This window comes from Eublepharis macularius, chromosome 17, assembly GCF_028583425.1.
Source record: "Eublepharis macularius isolate TG4126 chromosome 17, MPM_Emac_v1.0, whole genome shotgun sequence".
In the NCBI taxonomy this organism is placed as follows: Eukaryota; Metazoa; Chordata; class Lepidosauria; order Squamata; family Eublepharidae; genus Eublepharis; species Eublepharis macularius.
The window spans coordinates 29959203-29983350 of NC_072806.1; the positions used below are offsets into that span (position 1 = coordinate 29959203).

The window sequence follows — 24148 nt, forward strand, 5'->3', positions numbered from 1 at the left end:
CCCAAGCAGTAGGCCCTCCGTGCTGGAGTTTCTAATCTAGAGGGCAGCAGCAGTACAGCTAGCAAGACCAAGGAAAACACGCTGACAACTCAGATGTTTTAGCCAGATGCGGACTGAGAAACACGGTCAGACTCCATGCACAGAAGCCGCCACTGCCGGCCTGAATGCAACAGAATCTGTTTCAGAGTTTCCTTGTTGTGCTTGTTCTGACCGGCTCTTCCTCTGTTTCCCTTTTGAGCCACAAGAGGTTGGCAGCATGTGGCGAAAGTTCAGCCAGCGTGATGTCAGAACTTAAGCTTGCACTGTGTTTGGGGTGGGGAACTGGCCTGGCCGCCACCACTGGGCAAGTCCTGCCTTGATCCGGCTCGCTTTTGGGCATCTGCACAGGGCTGCAGCTGCAAAGTTCTTGACCGGAGCTTCTGGAGACCTCTTGGATGACCACAGGCTGGGGAAGGTAATGTGCCCAGGCTTGCTGAGCCCAGCTGAGGATAGGGTGGGGGCTTACCTTGCTTTCTCAGCCTTGTCTGAGAGTCTTTCTACACGAGACGCCTCAGCGCATGCTTGTCAAGTGTAGGGAGATGCAATGTTAGCCGAAAAGTGTAGTTTAAAAGAACAGAGCTAGCGGAGATCACTCCTCAGAAGGTTTGTTAATTTCATCTTCTGCTTTTGGAAGGCTCTGTCAATTTCACCTCTCCAGTCTCTGTGTGGGATGGCAACCAGAGTGCAGCCAGGAATGGAAATAGGCTGGAGCTGCCTTCCAGAGCCGGACTTGGACCTGTAAAGGTTATAATGGGCTGAAGTTTCCCTTCTGGCATTTCACAGCCCCTTCACACAGCTCCAGTGTATAGCCAAGGCTTTGCCCTGCCGCCGGCTCTGTCTTTTGAAACTTCTCTTCCCGGCTAACATTGCATCTCCCGACACGCGTTCTTCACACGTCAGATGTCTCGTGTAGAGAGATACTGAGTTTTATCATGCAAGGCCTGGACATCACTTGCACTTAGGGGGCAGCGGTGCTGGGCTGTAGATAGCTGAGCATGTTAACTGACAGTGCACGTTTTGGTGGGATCAGGACCCAAGTTGTGGTGCAGCCCTGCTTCAGCTCTGTGGGAGGGTCCGTATACGGGTGAGGTGCACCGCAGGCCTGGATCTGAGCCAACAAGTCTCTCCCAAGTGGGGAGGCCTGTGAGGGGATGGAAGGAAGCCGCCAGCAGGAGCAGGAGCAGGCAGATGGCTCAGACAGAACCAAGGGCTGGCTACTTCTGAGGAGGAGTCCGCAGCTTGTCACATGGCACAGAGCCTAGTGGGTCATGATCCTTCATTCCCCAGGCTCAAGTGCCGCCTACCATACAACCCGGGGCTTGCAGTGCTAGCCCTAGCCAACCTGGCACAAAGGCCTCACTTTGACAGGCAAGGATGGAGCCTCTCGTACACGGGGGAGAAACCTGTTCCTGCTTTGTCCACACACCTGTGCTGTATCCTAAGGACAATGGCTGCTGTGACCGGGAGGGGGGAGAATGCTGTGTCGCTCCTGTCTCTTTCTGCCTCTCTGGGGTACGGCCACGGGCTACGTCCGGAGGAAGATGGATTTAGGTCAAGCAGCTTTTCAGAGCACAGCAGCAGAGAAACTCTTCAGCGGTTGGTTTTCGTCTCCTCTGTTAGACCCCAGGTGCCCAGCGCAGGTGCACGCGGGCAGGAAGGCCAGTAGAAGTGTTTGGGGCCATGTTTGCAAAGCTGTCCTTGCAACACCAAGCAGTGTGAAGCTGTCTCCGGTGCAAGGCTGTGGCGTCTTCTTCTCGGGAAGCTTCTGTCCGTCAGGGATGGGTTTGGACTCAAACCTTCCTTTAGGTCAGAGGGCTGAACTGAATTATTCTCCTGCTGGATTTCTTTCCAGCTCCGCAGCAGCTGCCGCCAAAGGAGCTTTGCTTTGTTTATCTGTGGCTAAAATGGGCGTTACGTGTTGTCGTCGGGGCCTCGGTGTAATTACCATCCTGTCTCTGAAATGTACCATTGTGGTTTCTTTTCCTGTGGCACAGCCCATTGTGATTTGCAGTGTTGAGGAACTGGGCAGACACGGGCTATACTGATCCCTTTGCTGTTTGCCAGATGTTTCTATTGCAGGCCAGTTTCTGTTCCTGTGACTCCATGACAAACCTGGAGGGGGGCGGAGAGTGGCTGTGCCATCTCCTGCCCTCCCTACTTTGTTTAAAGGACCTCAGTGGACCCAAAATTGCAACACAAAATACCAGAGAGAAGAGACTCTGGGAAGTTGTGTTCTCCCTGCCTCACCCAATTGCCAGGTGCTCAAATATCAACCTCCATGGATGGGGAAGCATGCTGCAAAAAAGAAGCCTTTTAAAGAAAAAAAAATCAGCTGCTCGTTCTGCTGCTGCAAAGATGTGCTTGACAGCATGCGGGTCCTGCCCTCTGGAAAGTTCGAATGAGGTTCTGGATGCAGAATTCAAAACTGAGAGCTGGTTGAAGGGCAACAGATGCAGCCACCCCCTTGCAGAAGCTGAGCAGGTCTGGATCTGTTCTGTACTCAAAGGGTGACATGCTGGGAGGCGTATGATTTGCAGAGCCTCCAGTGGAGCAGGCAGAACGTTTTGCTCTGTTGTGCTGCCAAGGACAGAAGCGGAAGCTCCGAATCCTTAGAGCTGGCCTGGCCAATGCAGAGTCTGTGTGCTGCCTACCAGTTGCAAGGGCCAAAGTTGCACACATTGCTCTCCCTCTTTCCTACATGGCCTGAATAAACAGGGGAACAAGCACCTCGCTGCATTAGCACCCAGCCTCATCCTCTGAGGTTCCTGGTTCAAATCCTGAAGGATCTAATTCCTACAGAGCAAATAGCTTCAGAAATGCTAATTTATGAAAGTAGCATCTCTGAAGCTATTTGCTCTGCAGGTATTGGGCGATGCAAGATTGAATCAAGAGCCCGAGACCCCACCACCTCCCATATGAGCCAGTTTGGTGTAGTGGTTAAGAGTGCGGGACTCTAATCTGGAGAGCCGGGTTTGATTCCCCACTCCTGCACTTGAAGCCAGCTGGGTGACCTTGGGCTACTCACAGTTCTCTGGAGCTCTTTCAGCCCCACCCACCTCACAGGGTGTTTTGTTGTGGGGATAATAATGACATACTTTGTAAACCGCTCTGAGTGGGCATTAAGTTGTCCTGAAAGGTGGTATATAAATCGAATGTTGTTGTTGTTGTTATTATTATTTTTATATGGCCTAACCCATTAGATGATACTTATTCCGATACCAGCTGCCTGCGCCCGCCTGTAGAGGTGAGGTGTGTGGCAACCAGAGGCAGGGCTTTTTCGGCAGTGGCACCTTGCCTTTGAACGTCTTCCCCTTGGAGGCTGACCTGGCACCTGCCATTCGGTCATTTACACTGTAGTCCAAAGAAGAGTTACTCCAGTCTAAGTCCATTCAAATCAATGGGCTTAGACTGGAGTAACTCTTCTCGGGATTGCGCTGCTCATTACCAGGCCAGTTCCTCTTTTCCCAGGCTTTTCCCAGAAGTGTTCCGTCTCTTAAAGCTGGTTTTGTGGTCTGCTTCCTAGCCTGCAGGCTTTTAAAATAGCATTTTAGACTGCTGTATGTTGTTTTTTGGCTTGTTTTAATACTGATCATGTCATGGTGATTGTATGATTTTATTGAGTTAGTTTTTACTCTGTGTGTCTCTTTAAGCCGGTTTCTGAAGAGGTGGTAAATATAATTTTTCTAAATAAATCTGTTTTTCTGTGATCACGTGCAGGGCTAGTGCCAGCATGGGGTCATCAGGTCCATTATACTGCTTGAGTTATGTCTTCTTTCAAAAATTAGGTTTTTTTAAATATTGTGTGAGTCTAGTAGCCTCCATTTAGAACTAAGAACTTGTTTTTAGAAGAGAAAAAATGTTTGACGGCACATGTGCATGCACGCACATGCGCACACACACGGTGTTTCCCTTCTCCTGTCCACCCAAAAAAAAAAAAGTGCCAAATTTCACCCATTTATGCCCACCCAGGATTTTCTTGGCTCAGATTAGAATGCCAAGATCATGATAATTGTCCGGGGTCAGCAGCCCAGCCCCCGGACTTGCTGACAGGCAGCGGCAGGGGGCAGCCGGGAGACAGCAGTTCAACCGCTCTGTCTGGCAAACAGAGCCAGAACCTGCCTGCTCCAGGGGGAAGGGGAGAAAGGCCAAAGCCTCAGAAGGCTGGAGGGAGCAGGGAGAAGCCAGCTAGTCCCACCCCCCAGGGGGAGGAGAGGGGGCTAAGCAGGCTAGAGGAAAAGGGCCAAGGCAGGGGGAATAGGGACACAGCAATAGCCCAAACAAAGCCCTTACCTTCCAAGGAGGAGAAGCAGCCACTACAGCCCAGAGCCACACCCTGGCTAGACAACAGCAGCCTGGCTCAGGAGGTGCTAGGAGCCAAGCCCCTCCAGGTGGAGCTGCCACAGGCATTCTGGGGGAGGAGATGGGTAGCCCCGTCCGGCATCAACCAACAGGCAGCACTGAAGCTGGCCAGGGCAGCTCCTCGCGAGCAAGGCCGGCCAGGCTCAGCAGCACAGAAGCCAGCTGGGGCAGCTCCTCGTGAGCAAGGCCAGGCAGGCTCAGCAGCACAGAAGCCGGCTGGGGCAGCTCCTCGTGAGCAAGGCCAGGCAGGCTCAGCAGCACCGAAGCCGGCTGGGGCAGCTCCTCATGAGCAAGGCCAAGGAGACCTCAGCCGGGGATGGCTTGCATTCAATCCCACCCTGCCAGCAAGGCAAGGAAGCCAAGAAGGGATTAGTGGTAGGAGGGAAACACCTGAGGGAAGGCACAGCTGGGCCAAGTCAGGAGATGGCACAAGCCTAGAAGGAGGGCGGGGCGGGGAAAGGAAGCCCTATATAAGGTGGCTAGGAAGAGCTCTGAGGTGGTGGGTGTGAGTGAGGAGTGATCATGTGGAGTGAGAGCAGTAGGATGCAAGGGTGGAGGCTTGGGGGAGAGTTCTGGAAGGAGGTGAAGGAGGATGCAGGGGGTAAGCAGGCCAGGTTGAGCAGGCCAGCGAGTGGACTGAGAGGGAGTCTGGGTGAGGTATACCGCCCCTCCTTCCACAGAGCAGGGTCCTGCAGAATCCCTGGCCCCCCTGTGACGTCAGGAGCAGACCGCCCAGTGCCACGCCCAGCGGCAGTCGCGGCAAGCCCTGACAAGTTGGTGGCCCGTACGGGGAAGGTCGTTCCAACGCAGGCGCCAGGTGAGGGGATGCACTCCAACGCCATGGCAGAGCTCAGACCATGGCTAGAGGCACACCTGGACGAGATGTGGAGGAAGCTGGAGGCAACCTTCCGAGCAGCTCAGGTGGAGCTAGCGCAGGCAGTGGAGCACCAGATACAAGCCTGCACCCCCGCAGCCACCCCCCCAGTGGTATGCGCGTTTGCGTGGGAAATTAACCCACCAGCCGGCAAGGTGGTGCAGGGTCTGTGCACCACCGTGAGAATAGGACGGCAGACCCTACAAGCCCTATTGGACTCAGGGAGTGCAGTGTCAGCAATTCGTTCCCAACTCATCCCAGCTGACACCCCAGTGCACCGCTGGGTCCCGGTGACAGACGTGATGGGCCGCACCCAGCCGTACCCTATGGTCTGGATCACAGTGGAATACCTGGGAGCGCTCCGCCGCCTGGAAGTTGCCAAGGTAGCCCACTTACCGCTCCCTATGCTGCTGGGGAGAGATGCACCGGGGTTCTCAAGGCTACTTAGGGAGGCAACCGAGGGACTGGCAAACCCACAGGTCGCCCCAGCGCTGCAAGTGGAGGAGGCCCCCGACCCGGACGAGGGTCCCTCTACCAGATCAGGGGCAGGCCCGCGGGCCAAGGACCCGGTGGGACCCCCGGCCGACCGCCCCTTCTGCGAGGCCCAAGGGGCAGATGAGTCCTTGCAGCGCTTGCGGGAGACAGCAGCTCGTGAGGAGGACCGAGTGCAGGATGAGCGGAGGTCCCAACGGCTTCCCCGCATTGAGAAGCAAGGAGGGGTGTGGGTCCGCCTAGCCCGTGCCCCAAACGGCCAGGGAGAGATCCGCCAGCTACTGGTGCCGGCAGCTTACCGGGCAGAAGTCCTCCGCACGGCCCATGAGCACGCTTGGGCCGGGCATCTGGGGCACCACAAGACCCTGAAGAAGATCCTCGAGCAGTTCTTCTGGCCCTCCGTGAACGCGGACGTGAAGGCCCACTGCCGCTCGTGCCCCACCTGTCAGCGGGTGGCAGCCCGGCGCCCACCAAAGGCTCCCCTCTCCCCGCTGCCCGTCATGGAGACGCCCTTCCAACGCATCGCGATGGACTTTATCGGCCCACTGCCACGCACGCCCCGGGGCCACCGCTTTGCCCTGGTGATCGTGGACTATGCTACACGATTCCCTGAGGTCATCCCGCTTAAGACGATGCAGACCCCGGGGATGATACGAGCCCTGTCCAAGCTTTTTGCCATGGTGGGACTGCCTGATGAAATCTTGACAGACCGGGGGGGGCCGTTCCGGGCCAAAGCCATGCGTCAACTCTGCCAGAATTTGGGGATCCGGCAGATATTCACCTCGGCGTACCACCCTCAGACCGATGGTTTGGCAGAGCGTCTGAACCAGACCGTCAAGGAAGCCTTGAGGAAGATGACACAGGACAAGCCTCGACAGTGGGACCTATACATCGACCCCCTCATGTTCGCCCTTAGGGAGACCCCGCAGGCGTCCACCGGCTTTAGCCCCTTCGAACTGCTGTACGGGCGCAAGCCGCGGGGGATGCTCTCTCGGCTGGCGGAACGGTGGGGTCCCCGCACCAGCAGCCCTGCTCCCCCCATACCGGAGTACATGAGCCAGCTCCGCGAGCGGGTGCAGCAGTCCCAGGCCGAGGCCAACCGCCAGCTGACCCACGCCCAGACAAAGCAGAAGTCTGCCTACGACCGGGGTGCAAGGATGAGGACCTTCCAAGTTGGAGAGAAGGTCCTGGTACACCACTCGGTGTTCCCACGGGAGGAGGGGAACCCATGGAGGGGCCCTTACCAAATTCGGAGGGTGCTGGGCCCCACCACCTATGAGCTGCAGTGCGGGCCAGGCCGACGCCGATGCAGAACCCTGCACGTGAACCTGCTCAAGCGGTGGCATGAGCGGCCAGAGGACGGGTGCGTCTTGGCTGAAGACCCCTTAGACCTCCCAGACAGCGAGCTGCCATGGACCGCTGACGCCCCAGAGTTCGAGGAGCCGAAGGTGGATCCACAGCTCAACCCTGCACAGAAGGCCCAGCTACAGGCCCTGTGGAGGCAAGTGCCCGGGGTCTTTTCAAGACGCCCTGGGGTCACGAACCTGGTGCACCATGCCATCCCCACCCAGCCGGGGCAATCTGCACGGGCAACCTGGCGGCCCATCCCCCGGAAGCAGTGGGAGGCGGTGGATCGGGAGACAGAGGAAATGCTGCGCCTGGGGGTGATTGAACCGTCCCGAAGTGAATGGCGCAGCCCCATCGTATTGGTGCCGAAGCCAGACGGTTCGACTAGATTCTGCATCGACTACCGCGAGCTGAACAAGGTGGCCATGTTCGACGCGTACCCCATGCCCCGGGCGGATGTTCTGGTGGGGCAGTTGGGGCCCGCACGGTACCTATCAGCCCTCGACCTAACAAAAGGGTACTGGCAGGTGCCAGTTCGCCCCGAGGACAAGGAAAAGACAGCCTTTGCCACCCCCCGGGGCCTCTTCCAGTTCCGCCGCATGCCCTTCGGCCTCCATGGGGCAGCGGCTACCTTTCAGCGACTGGTGGACCAAGTCCTGGGGGACTGTCGGGACTTCGCAATGGCTTACATTGATGACATCGTCATCTTCAGTCCCGACTGGCCCACCCACCTGCAACATCTGGAGAGAGTCCTCACCGCGCTCCAGAAGGCGGGGCTGAAGGCCAACCCCAAGAAGAGCCACTTGGGGTTCCAAGAACTCAAGTACCTGGGGTTCGTCATAGGGGGTGGGCAGGTCCGCCCTCCCCCTGAGAAGGTGGCCTCCATCGGGGATGTCCCCCAGCCTCAGACCAAGCGTCAGCTCAGGCGGTTCCTGGGGCTCCTCGGCTACTATGGGCGCTTCATTCCCCATTTTGCATCCTGCGCAGCCCCCCTGACAGACTGCCTGAGGAAGGGCAGCTCTAGTCGCCTCAGCTGGACACCAGAGCGGACGGCCGCCTTCCAAGACTTACGCACCGCCCTGTCAGACACCACGAAGCTCTGGAACCCCGACTTTGAGAGGCCCTTCATCCTGGCAACTGACGCGTCGGCCTCGGGCCTCGGGGCGATCTTGATGCAGGAGCGAGATGGGGAGAGGGTGCCCATCTTGTTCTTAAGCCGCAAGCTCCAGCCAGCGGAGCAGAAGTATGCCACCCTCGAGAGAGAAGCCCTCGCCATCAAGTGGGCCGTGGGGGCTTTAAGATATTACCTGGCCAATAACCCCTTTACGCTGGTGACGGATCATGCACCGCTCCAGTGGATGCACCGCATGAAGGAGCACAACCCCCGCGTCCTGAGGTGGTACCTGTCCCTGCTGCCGTACCGATTTGCCATCACCTACCGTCGGGGGGCCAACCACATGGATGCAGACTTCATGTCACGGCTCTTCGAGCCAGACCCCCCCGAGCCGACATCCAGGCTAAGAGGGGGTGTGTGTCCGGGGTCAGCAGCCCAGCCCCCGGACTTGCTGACAGGCAGCGGCAGGGGGCAGCCGGGAGACAGCAGTTCAACCGCTCTGTCTGGCAAACAGAGCCAGAACCTGCCTGCTCCAGGGGGAAGGGGAGAAAGGCCAAAGCCTCAGAAGGCTGGAGGGAGCAGGGAGAAGCCAGCTAGTCCCACCCCCCAGGGGGAGGAGAGGGGGCTAAGCAGGCTAGAGGAAAAGGGCCAAGGCAGGGGGAATAGGGACACAGCAATAGCCCAAACAAAGCCCTTACCTTCCAAGGAGGAGAAGCAGCCACTACAGCCCAGAGCCACACCCTGGCTAGACAACAGCAGCCTGGCTCAGGAGGTGCTAGGAGCCAAGCCCCTCCAGGTGGAGCTGCCACAGGCATTCTGGGGGAGGAGATGGGTAGCCCCGTCCGGCATCAACCAACAGGCAGCACTGAAGCTGGCCAGGGCAGCTCCTCGCGAGCAAGGCCGGCCAGGCTCAGCAGCACAGAAGCCAGCTGGGGCAGCTCCTCGTGAGCAAGGCCAGGCAGGCTCAGCAGCACAGAAGCCGGCTGGGGCAGCTCCTCGTGAGCAAGGCCAGGCAGGCTCAGCAGCACCGAAGCCGGCTGGGGCAGCTCCTCATGAGCAAGGCCAAGGAGACCTCAGCCGGGGATGGCTTGCATTCAATCCCACCCTGCCAGCAAGGCAAGGAAGCCAAGAAGGGATTAGTGGTAGGAGGGAAACACCTGAGGGAAGGCACAGCTGGGCCAAGTCAGGAGATGGCACAAGCCTAGAAGGAGGGCGGGGCGGGGAAAGGAAGCCCTATATAAGGTGGCTAGGAAGAGCTCTGAGGTGGTGGGTGTGAGTGAGGAGTGATCATGTGGAGTGAGAGCAGTAGGATGCAAGGGTGGAGGCTTGGGGGAGAGTTCTGGAAGGAGGTGAAGGAGGATGCAGGGGGTAAGCAGGCCAGGTTGAGCAGGCCAGCGAGTGGACTGAGAGGGAGTCTGGGTGAGGTATACCGCCCCTCCTTCCACAGAGCAGGGTCCTGCAGAATCCCTGGCCCCCCTGTGACGTCAGGAGCAGACCGCCCAGTGCCACGCCCAGCGGCAGTCGCGGCAAGCCCTGACAATAATCTCTATCTTCCTTAAGTGGTCTGGTGCGGGGGGGGGGGGCGGGGGCTTTCACTGTTGTCATTGTGAGCTTGGCAGTGTTTGAAGGGGGGGGGGTAGCTTAGATGAAAGGAGTTATTTATTTAAGGAATGAGTAGGTAAGAATCGTTCTCCTCCTTCAGCATATACATTTTTAATGCTAAGTCTTCACAGACACTGAACTACATTGCACACACTTGGCTTGGCAAAATAGTAGAGTCCAGTAGCACCTTTAAGACTAACTAACTTATTTGTAGCACAAGTTTTCGAGAACCACAGCTCTCTTCGTCAGATGCATCTGACAAAGAGAACTGTGGTTCACGAAAGCTTATGCTACAAAGAAGTTGGTTAGTCTTAAAGGTGCGACTGGACTCTTTGCTATTTGGCTTGGCAGGAAATTTATAGAGGTTTCTGTTGGTTTGTGGGGAAATGGCTGAGGATTCTTTCTGCATTCATTTCGTTTGGAGATCCACCTGGAATTGTGGCAGTCCTACCGGCATAGGAAGGCTTGTGTCAGCCCTGATCGATTGGACGATTAGACATGGGGGAAGGTGGTATATGCTGGGGAAGGTAGAAGCATACATATTTTAATAATTAAATGAAAAAGGCCAGCAGAGGCCTATAATGTTGCTCACAAACTCTTGGGAGTTGCCAAGAGGAAAATATTGCGTGCATACACACAGACAGTCACACAGAAATTTCCCCCCCGTTTGCATGTCTGTACTGAAAAGCAGAAGTGGCAAAAATCTTGAGGAAATGAACTTTGAAATGAATTTCTTCAGATAACATCAAGGAGGGGCGTAACTTTAAAGATGTTTAAGCTCAGACTTATGTTGAACCTCTGTTATCTGCTGGGGAAGGATACCCTGTTATCAATAAACATGCTCCTGAGCATGCACAGAGTGCATTCCATTGTCCACTGAGCAGCTACTGCCAGAGGCTGCAATTACTTAGGGGATAAGAGAAAGACACTCTGTGCACACTCAGAAATATGTTTATTGAGTATATCTGATAGTCTTTTTAAAGTAGAAGCATGGCCAAAGATGGGAAGAGGCATTTCTAAATGTAGTGGTGGAGAGTGCCCTTAAGTCAGAGTTGATTTATGGCGACCCCTGGTGGAGTTTTCATGGCAAGAGACTAACAGAGTTGGTTCGCCATTGCCTGCCTCTGCAACCCTGTTCGTTGGAGATCTCCCATCCAATTACTGACCAAGGCCGACCCTGCTTAGCTTCTGAGATCTGACGAGATCAGGCTCATCTGGGCAATCCATAGTTAAATTAATAGGGAAGGAACTGCAAGAGTTTTTTACAGCTTACACCACAGCCAGTGTGCTATACTGGTTAGCATTTCAGATTAGGATCTGGGAGATCCAGGTTCAAATCTCTGCTCTGCCATGAGAGATCACCGAGTGACTTTGGTACAGTCACTCTCTCATAGCCTGACCACTCTCATAGGGCTGCTGTTGTGAGGATACAGCAGAGGAGGAGGAGGATGTAAGCCTCCTTGGGTCCCTTTTGGAGAGAAACGTGAGCTGCTATATATCTAGTTGTTTTCCATTGCCCCAGAAGGTCAGACCAGAACCAAGAGGTTGAAATTAAATCAAGAGTTTTCAGCTAAACATTAGGAAGAACTTCCTAATAGTTAGAGTGGTCCCTCAGTGGAACAGGCTTCCTCGGAAGGCGGTGGGCTCCCCTATGGAGGTTTTTAAGCAGAGGCTAGATGGCCATCTGACAGCAATGCTGATTCTGTGAACCAGGGCAGATCATGAGAGGGAGGGCAGGAAGGGTTATATCACTGCTTAGTTCTCGTGGCCCCTTCTTACATGCCCAGGGTATGGCCGATCGCCACCTTGGCGTCAGGAAGCAATTTCCCCCAGGCTAGTTTGGGTAGGGATCCTGATGTTTTGCCATCTTCTGGGCATGGAGCAGGAGTCACTGGGGGTGTGGGGGGGAGGTAGTTGTGAATTCCTTGCATTGTACAAGGAGTTGGACTAGATGACCCTGAAGGTTCCTTCCAACCCTGTGATTCTATGAATCTAAATAAAATAAGTATTTTGAAACGTCTTGGGGTCAAAGCAGACAAGATAAAACATGCATGGAAACAAATGAGGAAGCAACATGTTTTTTTTAGAGATGCTTTTTTTTCTCACATTTCTCAGTAGCTTCTGACATTTGTTCCCTTACATTTTCTCCCCTCCACCCCTTGCCAAGCACTCTCTTCCTCTTTGGAGAGCTTAAAATTCCAATGTGGAAAAAGATTCTGCTTCCCAAAATGCAACACATCATGTTCTATTTGGAAATATGAACTGGAAGCCAAAAGCTGCTGCCGTTCGTTTCTTATCCGATTCCTTGAGCTTGAAAATTGATTTTTCTTGGCTTTCTCTGCTGGAAGGGACAAAAGTTGTTTTCTATTTCCCCCTCCCTGGTATAGGTTTTTTTTAAAATTAAAGGTGTAGCTCTTTATTTTTCTAAAATGTGCATTCAGTAGCAGTGAAAGAGGACCCAAAGAGGTCCTCTTGCAGCTTCAGGATGAAGAGACGGCACCCCCTAAACAGGACAAATTCTGAAGCAGGGGAAGCTGTAAGATTGATGCAAAATTCTTTGATTTTCCCAAATGGAGGAGGAGTGATGAGTTATGCAAAACATTAAAACCCCACTCCCGTCACTGGAAATCTCTTTGTGCTTGTAACATTTCATCAGAATTCCACATCAGGCTTATCTTTGCAAGCAGAGAAACTAGAAACTGCTTTCCTTTCACCACCCAGTTGTAGGGTGAAAGTCTCAGGAAATTTTGTTCTGCACCCCGTGAGCCAGTTTGATAGCGAGGCTGTTTAGATGGTATATATTGGCTCCCCCTGCTTTTCCTCTTTACTCCATGCTGTGGTCTGTGACTTGGTGAATAACTCCATGACATGACCTGAAATCTCTGGATCAGGGGTCTAGTGTCTAGACCCAGGGCTTTGACAGGAGGAGATTGAATGGGGGACTGGACTTCTGTGTCTACCAAAAGGCAGCGATTGGGAATTTTTAGTGATAAAGAAGACTGGGGTGGGGGAAACAAATGATAGTGGTTATTAAAATTGTGCATGGTGGAAAAGAAGTGAAGAGAGATTAATTTTTCTCTGTGGACTTCCAGGGAAGTTGATGTGCAGGGTGGACAAGACTTCTTTGCATAGCACTTCTCAAATGAGAGCAGACTGAGGACCCCCATTTTTATCTCTGAAGTCTTGATGTATCCCCCAGGCCCTCCCTTTGTTCCTTGCTGGCACATGCCACACACTGGACAGTCCCTTTTCATAGTGCGCATGGCCATTCTTGTGCACCCAGGGGTTCCATTCTCTCTCGTCTACAAAATGAGGAAGATCCTTCTCAGCAGCTCACCTTTAAAAGCAAGTGGGAGAAAAATATACTGCCTCTGGTCTGAGAGGTAGTGGATTCTATAGGGCCACAACTCAGAAGTTTCTGACCCAATTTCTAATCCATCTGAGTTTGTGAGTGACTGGAAGGGGCTTTGTGCTGGAGATGGCGAGACCTTTCCTTGCTGGTCAGTAACTTCTCACTTGAGGCCAGTTGAGCAGGGGTGAGAAGGGGCCTGGAAGGCTTTTATAGAAATAGAAAAAAGTCAGCACCACAAATCCTGGGCCTTTTTTGCACGGGTGATTTTTCCTGTGCTCGGCCCCGTACCTCTTTGGGTTTTCTTCTGAATTCTGAACTATTCAGATTTCAATGTGGTGTTTCAAGGGTTCTCTTCCAAGTTTTCCCCCCATGCAGAAAAAGCACAGGCAGAAAACTCTTGGAAGAGAACCCTTGAAACACCGTAGAGAAGGGGGAGTTAATCATCCAGATATCGGAAGAAAACCTGAAGAGGTATGGAGCCAAATGCGACAAAAATCACCCATACAAAAAAGGCCCCGAACTTCCAACTGTTGGCTGTTATTTCCTATGGATGCTGAGCGGCATCTGTCAATCTCTGTGATGAAATCCTTTGCAATGGAAAATAGAGTGAAAAATCAGTTCAATTTTATAATCCGAGTAAGGATGATGATGGCATTAGGACTGTACCTCTTTGGTGCCCCTTGGCCAATCAGAGTTGCTACTGGATCCCAAACAACCAATCAGTGTATTTTTTGGCTAGTGCAGATAGTGTCAAGCGTCCAGCCTTCAAAAGAGGGGGAATGCCATTTCCATCCCCTTCCCATGGGGCAGAGTCTTTGTCCTCATTAACAGAAATCTAAAAGGGCTCTGTTTTCATGTAATCCAGATGGGCAGGAGAGAGGCTCACCCTCTGTTGCTACGCGCACCCCAGCTTGAGAAATGCTTCCACGTAATTAACTTTTGGATTGAACTGCCACAGGATGTGCTATTGGCCACTCACTAGCTTGAAAACGAAATCCTGCCATCAAGTCATAGTTGACTTATGGTGACCCCTGGTGGTGTTTTCATGGCAAGAGACTGGCAGGGGTGGTTTTCCATTGCCTGCCTCTGCAAGCCTGGTCTTCGTTGGAGGTCTCCCATCCAATTACTAACCAAGCCCTCTGTGTCCCTACTTGTGGGTTTTCTGGGCTATCTAGTTGGCCACTGTGGGAAACAGGATGCAGGACTAGAGGGACCCTTAGTCTGGGCGAGCTGTTCTGTGTGGCAGTGCCAATCTGGCAACTGCTCTTGGCAAACGGTGGCATTTGGGATGGCTTGGCAATTGGCTAGGGAGGGGCCGGAAGAGCTGCTGTGCTTTTTTTGGTAGAGGAGAGCCCCACATAATTGTGTGCAGCTGTCTAAAGTTAAAGCCTCCCCCTGTGGTCTTTTAGCATGGCTGAGACAAACTTATAATGGGAGGGAGAAAGAGAAGCCTAGTGGTTGGGGCACCTTCTCTTGAAGGATGTGGGAGAGCTGGTGGGTGGAGACAGAAGGGTTTGGGGGGGGGGTAATTAAGAAAAAGGCCATAAAGAGACAGAGGTCAGTTCGCGTGGTCCTTCAGTGGAACAGGCTTCCTCAGGAGATGGTGGGCTCTCCTTCCTTGGAGGTTTTTAAGCAGAGGCTAGGTGGCCATCTGACAGCAATGCAGATTCTGTGAGCCTGGGCAGATCATGAGTGGGAGAGTAGGAAAGGCTACATAAGTGCTTAGTTCTCGTGGCCCCTTCTTACATGCCCAGGGTACTGTCAATCGTCACTTTGGGGTCAGGAAGCAATTTCCCCCAGGCCGGTTTGGCTAGGGATCCTATCCTGACGGTGTTTTGCCATCTTGTGGGCATGAAGCAGGGGTCACTGGGGCTGGGGGTAGTTGCGAATTTCCTGCATTGTGCAGGGGGTTGGACTGGATGACCCTGGAGGTCCCTTCCAACCCTATGATTCCAGGGTGTGGAAATGAGTCTTGTGCAGGGAAAGCAGCGGCTTGGGAGAGAACTGCTGCCCGCTCTGGGGGGACTAAACCCAGACTCCCTCGATGCACCTGATCGTTAGAAGGGCTCAGTGGGCAGAGGAAGCATTTCCGGGCACGGTGTGTGCGTCTCACCCCCTATGTTGAAACGTCGAAGCCGCTTTCCTGTTTGCAAATCTGTTGCAGCAAAGGGCCCAGCCAGACCCAAGAGCCCGCGCCAAACCTGGGGCAGCGAAAGGGCCGCCGGACGCGTGCCGTCGGGGACGCCTCTGGGCCTAAAGGAGCCCCGCCGCGCTGCGAGGAGCCTCCAAGCTGCTGGAGGGGGGGGGGGGCGTAATTTTGCTTAGCGCCCCCGCCCCGTCCCGGCTTCACCAGATGCCTTGGCGTAGCCCTCCCTCCCTCCACCGACGGCTCTGCCTCGCCCGCCAGCCCAGCGTGGCCCGCCCCAGCACCTGGCCCGGGCCAGGAACCTGCGAGGCAGCGGCTCTCCCGTTATAAAGGCGGGGGCGCCCTTTCCTTTCCCTCCCTCCCCTCCCGCCTTGCGGCGTGTGGCCGGGGCCGCGCCTGCTGCATGCCGCCTCCCCGCGCGCGCTCCCGCTCCCGCTCCCGCCCGCGAATCCCTCCTCCGGCGCCGGCGATGTGGCTCTCCGGTGCTCGGCGCGCTCCGCTCGGCCGGCACCTGCAGCTGGCGGCGGCTGGCGGGAGATGCAGCTGCTGCTGAGGCGGAGGGAGATCGGGCGAGGCTCCCGGGCAAGTGAGTGTCGCCTCGGCTTGGGGGGAGGCTGCGGCGGTGGGCAGAGGGGCGCGGGCGCGGCTGCCCGCCGGACTTGCCTCGCCGCACAGATGCGTGTTGGGCATTCAGACGCGCGGGCAGCCCTGCTTTGGATACGCCCCTCCCTCACCGTCAGCCTAGGCAGAGGCTTCCCGCCGAGCCCTCCACGCGTCCGTCCGCTGGGCTGCAAAGCCCCGAGAAAGCCGGGCTGCTGCTCGCCTTCTCTGCCTTGTTGCAGGGGTTGCCACGCCGGGAGGAATTTGACCTCCCCCGGCCCTCCTGAGTCCAGCAGAGCAGCCAGGTGTTAGCCCGAGAAAAGGACGTGCGGTTTGCAAAACGGGGTGGCTGCGGGTTGGGTTCCCCCCCCTCTTCTGCAGAGTTTCCTTAGCGACAGAGAGCGGTCGTGTCTCTCTCTTCTCTCCCCCACCCCACATGCCAGTCCCCATCTTGGTTGTAAGGACATCATTAAAATCAGACCAGAAGTCTGCCTAGTCCAGCATCCTTCTAGGAAGTTCTCAGTAAGGGCACAGAGACCGCAGGACTTCCCTGATTTTTATCCGTCAGCACTTCATATTCAGAGGTACACTGCTTCTGCATGTGGAGGTTCCATTTAGTGAGTCAGTTGTGTGGCTGGGGTTGTTTTTCCCACTCATGCTCTGCCATGGAGTGACTAGAATGGAGAAAGAAGAGGGGGGGCACAGAAAACAGCTTCCTTGTAAAGAAGAATGGGCACCTCACCTGCTTGCAAAGGCAATGGGAGAGAGCAAGCCTTTGCAAGAATTCCGCTGTGCAACAGTTTGGAGGGGTGTTTGGAACCATCTCCCTGGCACTTTGCCAACTGAATGGAGGTTATTGGCAATTAATAGCCATGGCAGTAAAACAGACTGCTCCTGGACATGGCAGTTCTACCTTTGGGGTCAAACAAGGGAAGGCTGTTGCTCGCGGGAGAAATCGGCATGCGTCAGAAGGACCTTGATTTGATCCAGGAAGACACTCCTGGCGTTCTTATGTAACTTACAGGGAAGTCCCCTTCCCCTCTCTCCCCCCCCCTCCTCATCTCAGCATTTCGTTTCCCTGCTTGAATGCTTCTTCCAGCCTTGAAGCTCCGTAGTGGAATGATATCCTAGGATGTAGGCGGAATGTAGAAAGACCGTTTTCGAAGGGGTGGGAAATGGATGCTAGGAAAGGTTTGAGAAATTCGGGTGTGTTTAAGAAAAAGACGGGGAGGGGCATGCAGCAGAGGTGTTTCAGAAGTGGGGTGGGGGAGAGGGGAAAGAAGTGGAAAGCTGGAAGCCGAGGAAATGGTCTGGTGAGGTTCAGTCAAGGTGTGGGGTTCAGCCTTCCTACTCTGCCCACTGAAGATTGCCAAGTCACAGCCTGCAGGGATGGGGGGCAAAGTTCTTTCTCCTTCACGTCTCTTAAAAGCACAAGAGCTCCTCTTGAGATCTGGACAGGGCATCCTGGTATGCTCCCTATTCCCCAGTAACCCTCCCCCTTCTTTTCCTTTGGCTTCTGACTCCAGTATTCCACTCCAGGGCTGGCACAGGTGGCCATCTTGTGGCATTGAATTCTGTAAGTTAATTTTGCTGGGTGGGAAGAAATATTTTGGTCCGTCTGTCCTGCTTCTGCTGTCCATTGGGTGACCTAGTGTTACCCAAGAGGCAGAAGACATCCTCCACTTTCTCGGTGCCATACAGAAGAGCCTGGCAGGATTTGTTATCTTTCCGCCAGGCCTGCAAGACGGAGATGTTCCGCCAGGCATTTGGTGGGGGCTAGGCTGTCCTCTCGCCGGCCATACCACTGAAGACTATCCACCACCCATGCAGGAGCTCATAAGTGTGACGCAGGGCATGATGCAAGAGCCAAGCCCTGTGTCTAAAATGCTGTATTTTAATATTTATATCCGCCAATTGAGAAATTTTAATTGTATATGGAATAGTGTTTTAATGTTTTTTATAATGTGTTTATTGTTTTTAAACTTTTTGTAAAAATTGGATGTTGTTACACTGCCCTGAGCCTGTCTGACGGGGAGGGCGGTCTAGAAATGTAAATAAATAAATAAGAGGGGTAGGTAACCGCGGGGATGCGTGTCAGTAGTGGCACACCAGACCAGTTTTTTGTCCAGGCAGCTGAAGCACTGGCAGAATGGCGGGGGCCAGTGGTTGGGGAGAAGGCGGCAGGTATGGCAGGTGCCCATCCTTACCTCTCAGACCTGCATAGCCCCTAACCAAGCTCAAGGCGACTTCCCAAGGTACAGGTTGTGCCACTGAGGCCTGGCTGGCTTCGAATGTGACTCCTGAGTAGAACACTCATTTCCGCCCACTCTTGTTTGCCAGCATAGTTCAGCGTTTCTGGGGACTTAGGTTAGAAAAATGGTTGGTTACCTGTGGTACAGAATTTTAATGGGCTTAGACTGGAGTAACTCTTCTTAGGATTGCACTGTTAATCATGACCTGTGGTCTGGTCTACGCTGAAAAGCCCCCACATCTTTAGCCTTTTCTTGTAAGGAAGGTGTTCTCAACCCTTTGGTTGCTTAACTTGCCTTTTCAGCCCTTTTTGAGACAGGGCGATCAGAAATGTACACACGAGAGCCAGCATGGTATAGCAGTTAGCCTGCTAGACTAGGGTCTGGGAGACCCAAGTTCGAATCCCCACTCTGCCATAGAAGCTCACTGGGTGACCTTGGGCCAGTCACACATACTCAGCCTAACCTACCTCATAGGTTTGTTGTGCGGATAAATTGAGGAGCAGAGAAGGATGTAAGCTACTTTGAGTCCCCACTGAGGGGGAAAGTGAGATATGAATAAAGTAAATTAATGAAGTATTTCAAATGTAGTTGCACCATAGATCTATACCGAGTGTTTTGTTTTCAGTCCTCTTGTTAATAATCTCTAGGTTAGAATTTGCCTTTGCATTAGAACCTCAAGATTTCTTTGATGCCCAACCTCTGCCAGTTCTGATCTGATCAGTGCATTTTATACCCCAGCTTTCTTCCAGGTGGGAACCCAACATAGGTTACATCCTTCTAATCTCTTCCATTTTTTTGTCGCAACAACCCTGTGATGTAGGTTTGCCTGAGAGCGTGTGGCTGGCCTGAGGTTACCCAGCAAGTTTCCATGGCAGACAGGGAATCCAACTTCTCCCAGATCCTAGTCTGACACTCTAACTGCTACGCTGCACCTAAATAAATTAGGATTTCCCCCTTATACTGTGCGTCACTTTACATTTACATCCATTAATCTTCGTTGTTGACCATTCACCCAGTGTGGAGAAATCCTTTTAGAGACCTCCACTACCATTTTGATTTTCTATAAACAATGCTGTCTGCCTCTTAGATTCCCTACTTCAAGGGGCCACCTCCTTGTCCACTGTCCATTGTGTTAGTATGAAGTTTTTATCTCAGCCAAATTGACCATTCCAATGCCCTCACAGAAATTGAACTGTGAACATTCTTGTTGTGGACAGCTTTGTTTCCTGATGGGTTGGAATGTTCCATGCTCAGCCAATCAGAGGAAGAAGCTTCAATGCTACTGGTGCAAAGTAATATATTTATGCCCTTTCTCTCTCAGAACTCTACAGACTAACCAATGGAACTCATCTCCGTTAGGTTCAGGGTAGACAAAAGGAAGTACTTCATTCGGCATTACCTAGTTAACTTCTACATCTTATCATTACTTCAAGATGTTAAGTGGCCTTACAGATTGCTTGGATAGATTCATGGGTCTGTGGTCTAGTTATGATTATTATTGGCATTATCTGGATAATAATAATTCCAGGAATGTATTTTCCTAAGTGTTCAAGGCACTCCAATACTCCAATAATCCTTTGGGCCAGTATTGTTCTCCCTACACTGGGATGGAGAGAAAACAGGCTGTGATTCTTTTCCTGAATTCCAATCAGTAACCATAGGTGAAAAAGACAGGGATAATAGCAGTGATTTTCTATTTGGGAAATGGTGTATGGGGAAGTTTGCCTCCATGCAACAGACCTGATGCATTTCCTCCTTCCTTGGATGTGAAACATGGAATAAGAGTATTGGGAGCATCTTTGTATTGGTTTCTGAATGTGTGGGTGTGTTTGATTATCATAAATATTGTCAGAGCTCCAGAGGAGTTAGCCGTGTTAGTCTGTAGTAGCAAAATCAAAAAGAGTCCAGCAGCACCTTTAAGACTAACCAATTTTATTGTAGCATAAGCTTTCGAGAACCACAGCTCTCTTCGTCAGATGCATGGAGGGCAGAAAGAAACTGGTCAAATATAGAGGAGGGGAGGAGAGGGGAGGAGGAGAGGGGGGATGTAAACAACTCCTTTGATATGGAAATGCAAACAGCTCCTTTTGATGTGGGGATCAGTTTGCTTGTGTAAAGGTTCAAAGGAGTTTGCCGTGTTAGTCTGTAGTAGCAAAATCAAAAAGAGTCCAGCAGCACCACCAAGACCAACCAATTCCACTGCAGCACAAGCCTTCGAGAACCACAGCCCTCCCCGCCAGATGCATCTGACAAAGAGAACCGTGGTCCTCGAAAGCCCACGTCAGGTGCCACTGGACTCTCCCTGGCCCCGCCTATGTAAATGAAATCAGTTACCTGTGATAATGAGATAACCATTCATAGTCCCTATTCAGTCCCAGCTTGACAGAGTCAAATTTACATATGAATTCCGATTGTACAATTGACCACTGAGGAAGGCTTTAGGGCTGAAACGCGTATGCTCTGTCTTTGTGTTGGTCATTGGACTGTATCATCATCTGTGTACTGGAGAACATTTTAGCAATTTTTAACATCCGCGTGTAGCCTGCCATTCAGGCCTTATGTTTTTAACTTGTTTTTAACTTGAATTTTGTGCACACCCATAATAAATACCTTTTGGGAATATATATTTTACATTTTAGGTTGTAACTTGACCCCTGTATTTTCCCCCGAATGTGTGTCTCAGGCTAGCTTCCTGGAATCCTTCCAGTGGAGATTTCAGGTTTGAAACCGGTCCAGGGCCTTCTACATGCAAAGTGTGTACTCAGCCCCTAAGCCACGTGGCTGGCGGGTGCAGTGGCTGTTACTTTGTGCTGGCCGATCTCTCTGAGCAGGGCCCTGTTCAGCTGTCCTTTTGGACTGCAGTGGAAATCCCTTGGAGGGGTGACCGAGACTCTTGTTTCCATTGCTACAGACTCAGTCAGTGGCAACATTGAAAGATGTGTCTGACAAAGGGAGCTTTGATTCTTGAAAGTTTATATCCTAGAAATCATGTTGATCGTTAAGGCGCTACTGCACTCAAATATTGGACGTTGCGGTTAGGAACTTAGGATTCCAGGCAGATTTCCTGTCAAATTCTGTAAGAGGACTGCAAGCTGAAACTTCTGGAAATCTATGAGCCTGTGAACACATGGAACAGCAAAAATGGAAAATAACTCCTCCAAGTGCTATTTCAGCGCAGGAAAACTGCTTTGGAGAGGAAGGCAGAAGACCCTCCTTTCCCCCTTGGCTGCGTCCCAAACCCATTTGGGCTATCCTTTATTTTTTAAAAAGCCTTTCCCCGCAGCTGCTGTGCGGCTGCAAGGGAACCCATGCAGGGTCTACGGAACCCAGACCCAGCTCATTAAAAACCTGTCCATGTACTTTCGCCCAGAGCATCTACCCCTCAAAGTGATGCCCTCCTTCCCCCTTTTCCTCTAGGGCTTCATATAGTTTCTCGGCCCAAGATGGTGTAATGGGTGGTAGAGTTGCTCCTGATTATATTTCACTTGACAGAGCACAACCAGTAGCCTTTTCTCTTGCTGGAGCTGGGACTCGTCCAGTTAAGTGGGGGTCAGGAGGGAAAGCCTCCCTTACCCTGGTTAGTCAGTACATCTGGAGCCTTTGAATGCTGCTGCTAGTCCTGCCTGGAAGAACTGCACAAACAAAAGAAATAATCCTTTAAAGATTATTTTCAGATTTCTCTTCAATGAAGAAGTTGCTAGGATGTATTTAAAAACGTGCAAATTATGGGCATGGCTTTGAGGAGGACTATGCTTTTTCTTGGGGAAGGGGTAGAATCCAACACTCCATAGTGTGAGGACCAGACATCCAAAATTTGGGTCATGTTCCTTCTTGCAAGAAGTCTCTCTACTTAATTTGGCAGAACAACAAAGAACTTTATGGCAGGATCTTGGCCACCGTATGGAATGTGGCTTGGCTCACTGGCATGAGGCCCTCAAATTCATTCATGCGTTGAAATATTTATACCCCACAAAAGAGTGGTATGAGGGAATGAGTCTTGACACCAGTTAGAGTCTGAAGAGTGAAGATAACCAGCTCTCCCCTTCCTCTTTTAATCTGGCCCCTTTGGTGCCACCCCTCCCCCCTCTTTAACCTCCTCAAAGTGCCTCCTCAAAATCTCCTTACCTTCTCAAGGAGCCCGTTCCACAAGTGGGAACCACTATGGAGAAGCAACAAGTTCTAGCAGATGCCAAGTGGACCACCTTGAGCAGAGGAAGAACTAGAAAATGGCAGCCATAAGACTGCAGTCGGTTCAGGAGCATACGTGGGGAGAGGCTTCCTGAAGATATTTGGGCCCTAGATCATGAAGGGCTTTAAAAGTCATAAGCAGCAACAAGTCATACTCAGAAATAAACTGGCAGTCAATGCTACTGTTATAAAATAAGCAGATATGACACCCCAGTACAGGAAAAAAGACAGGTGCCTTGTCCCCACCCTCCACAGGGGTATCCCCAGTTTGTGTGCCCCCTCTTTTCACAGGCTAGGTGGATGAGCTCCAAAGACAGGGCCTTTTCATTAGTGGCACCAACAATAAAGAAGCTCACCTGGTAGAAAATAAGTTTTTAGGCACTCGGCAAAGATGTATTTATTTTTCCCAGGCCTTTTAGATCCTCTTTCCCTGTGGAATTTCATTCATTTCTTCATCAGATTCTGTGCTTTTTATCACTAGTTCTTTGGAGAGGCATTTCCTACCTTGATATGCGTTGTTCTGGTATTTTAAGAGCTTGCTTCGCCAATCTGTACCTGAGGCTGTTTTACCTTTTTATGCATTTTGGCTCCTCTTTTTAAAAATTCTTTTGTTTCGTCGTTTTGTTTGGCTTTTTTTTAGAATTCATATTTTTGTAAGCCACCTGCCAATATGAGGTGGGGAAGAAATATTTTAAATAAATAAATGACAGCAGCTCCAGAGTCCCTGATTCATGCTGGGTTCCCCTTTGGCTGCTTTCTAGGCCAAAGTATGCATCTGGAGTTTGGATTCTGCCTGTCTGGTCGGCTTCTGGGCTTTCCAAGTCTCAGTCCAGCGTGTCCTAAAGCTGATGCTGGTTCTCTCATGTTTTCTTGCATTTTCTTACCTTTCTGATGAAAGCAAAGGAGCACAGTCAGCTTCCCGTTTCTGGGTCTTATGCATGACTTCTGTGAATATTGGCACTGATGGGGTTTTCAGGTAGTTCTGCTTGGCTTTCTCTGCAGCCCTGAGGCTCTGGCACTGTGAGTTGGTGCAGCGCAGAACTTTGCATCTCCAGGCCCCTCAAACCATCAGGGTGAGGCTTGTAGCTTCTGGCCTCCCTCCCTCTCCCACTCAGGAAACCATTTTTCTGCTGGCCGGTTGACTGTGCTGATTGCTTATTGATTCTCCTTCAACGTCCACTGGGCCTCCTTTATTAACATTTAAAAACAGGGCAGGAGGAATTGCTGAGCCAATGGGTGGGGGCCTCGAAAGCCGCGCTGCCTTGCTTTCCCTATGCTGAGGCCCCACGTTGCTATTAGATGCAGGCTTCTCTTCTGCACTCATCTTTGGACTCTGCACAGGGAAGCACACTTGGCCTCAAGAGTTTCATGCACTCTCCCTTGGACATGGGAAGGCCACAAGGGTGGCCACTGCCTGGGGGTCTTGGAGGGGCCTCCTGTGTAGCTCTGGAGCCAACCTCCAGGTGGGACATCTCCCAGAATTACAACTGATCTCTAGACTAAAGACATCAGTTCACCTGGAGAAAATGGCTGTTTTGGGACGTAGACTCTATGGCATTATCCCTTGCCCAGGCTCCATCCCGAAATCTTCCCAACCAGGTATTGGCAGCCTTATGTGTATCTTCCACAAAGAAACTTCAGCTGCTAGTTGGCCCAAGGACTTACCTCTTCCTGGGCCTTTTTATCATTAAGACCCTGCTTTCCCATCTTTGCCTTCAGGACGGGTACTCAGACTGGGGTGTGGCTGTCAAAACCTATTGCAGAGCCCTCCTGGGCTCTGCTG

General features: G+C 52.3%; 1 protein-coding gene across 1 annotated transcript in view; it reads left to right on the forward strand.

Moving 5' to 3' along the window:
• The first annotated feature begins 15848 nt into the window (after positions 1-15848).
• The window catches only part of SPECC1 (sperm antigen with calponin homology and coiled-coil domains 1), a 108914-nt gene continuing 100614 nt past the window's right edge, over positions 15849-24148 (forward strand). The window contains exon 1 of the mRNA XM_055001354.1: positions 15849-15911. The gene's annotated coding sequence lies outside the window, so the exon portion shown is untranslated. The remainder of the gene's footprint in view (positions 15912-24148) is intronic.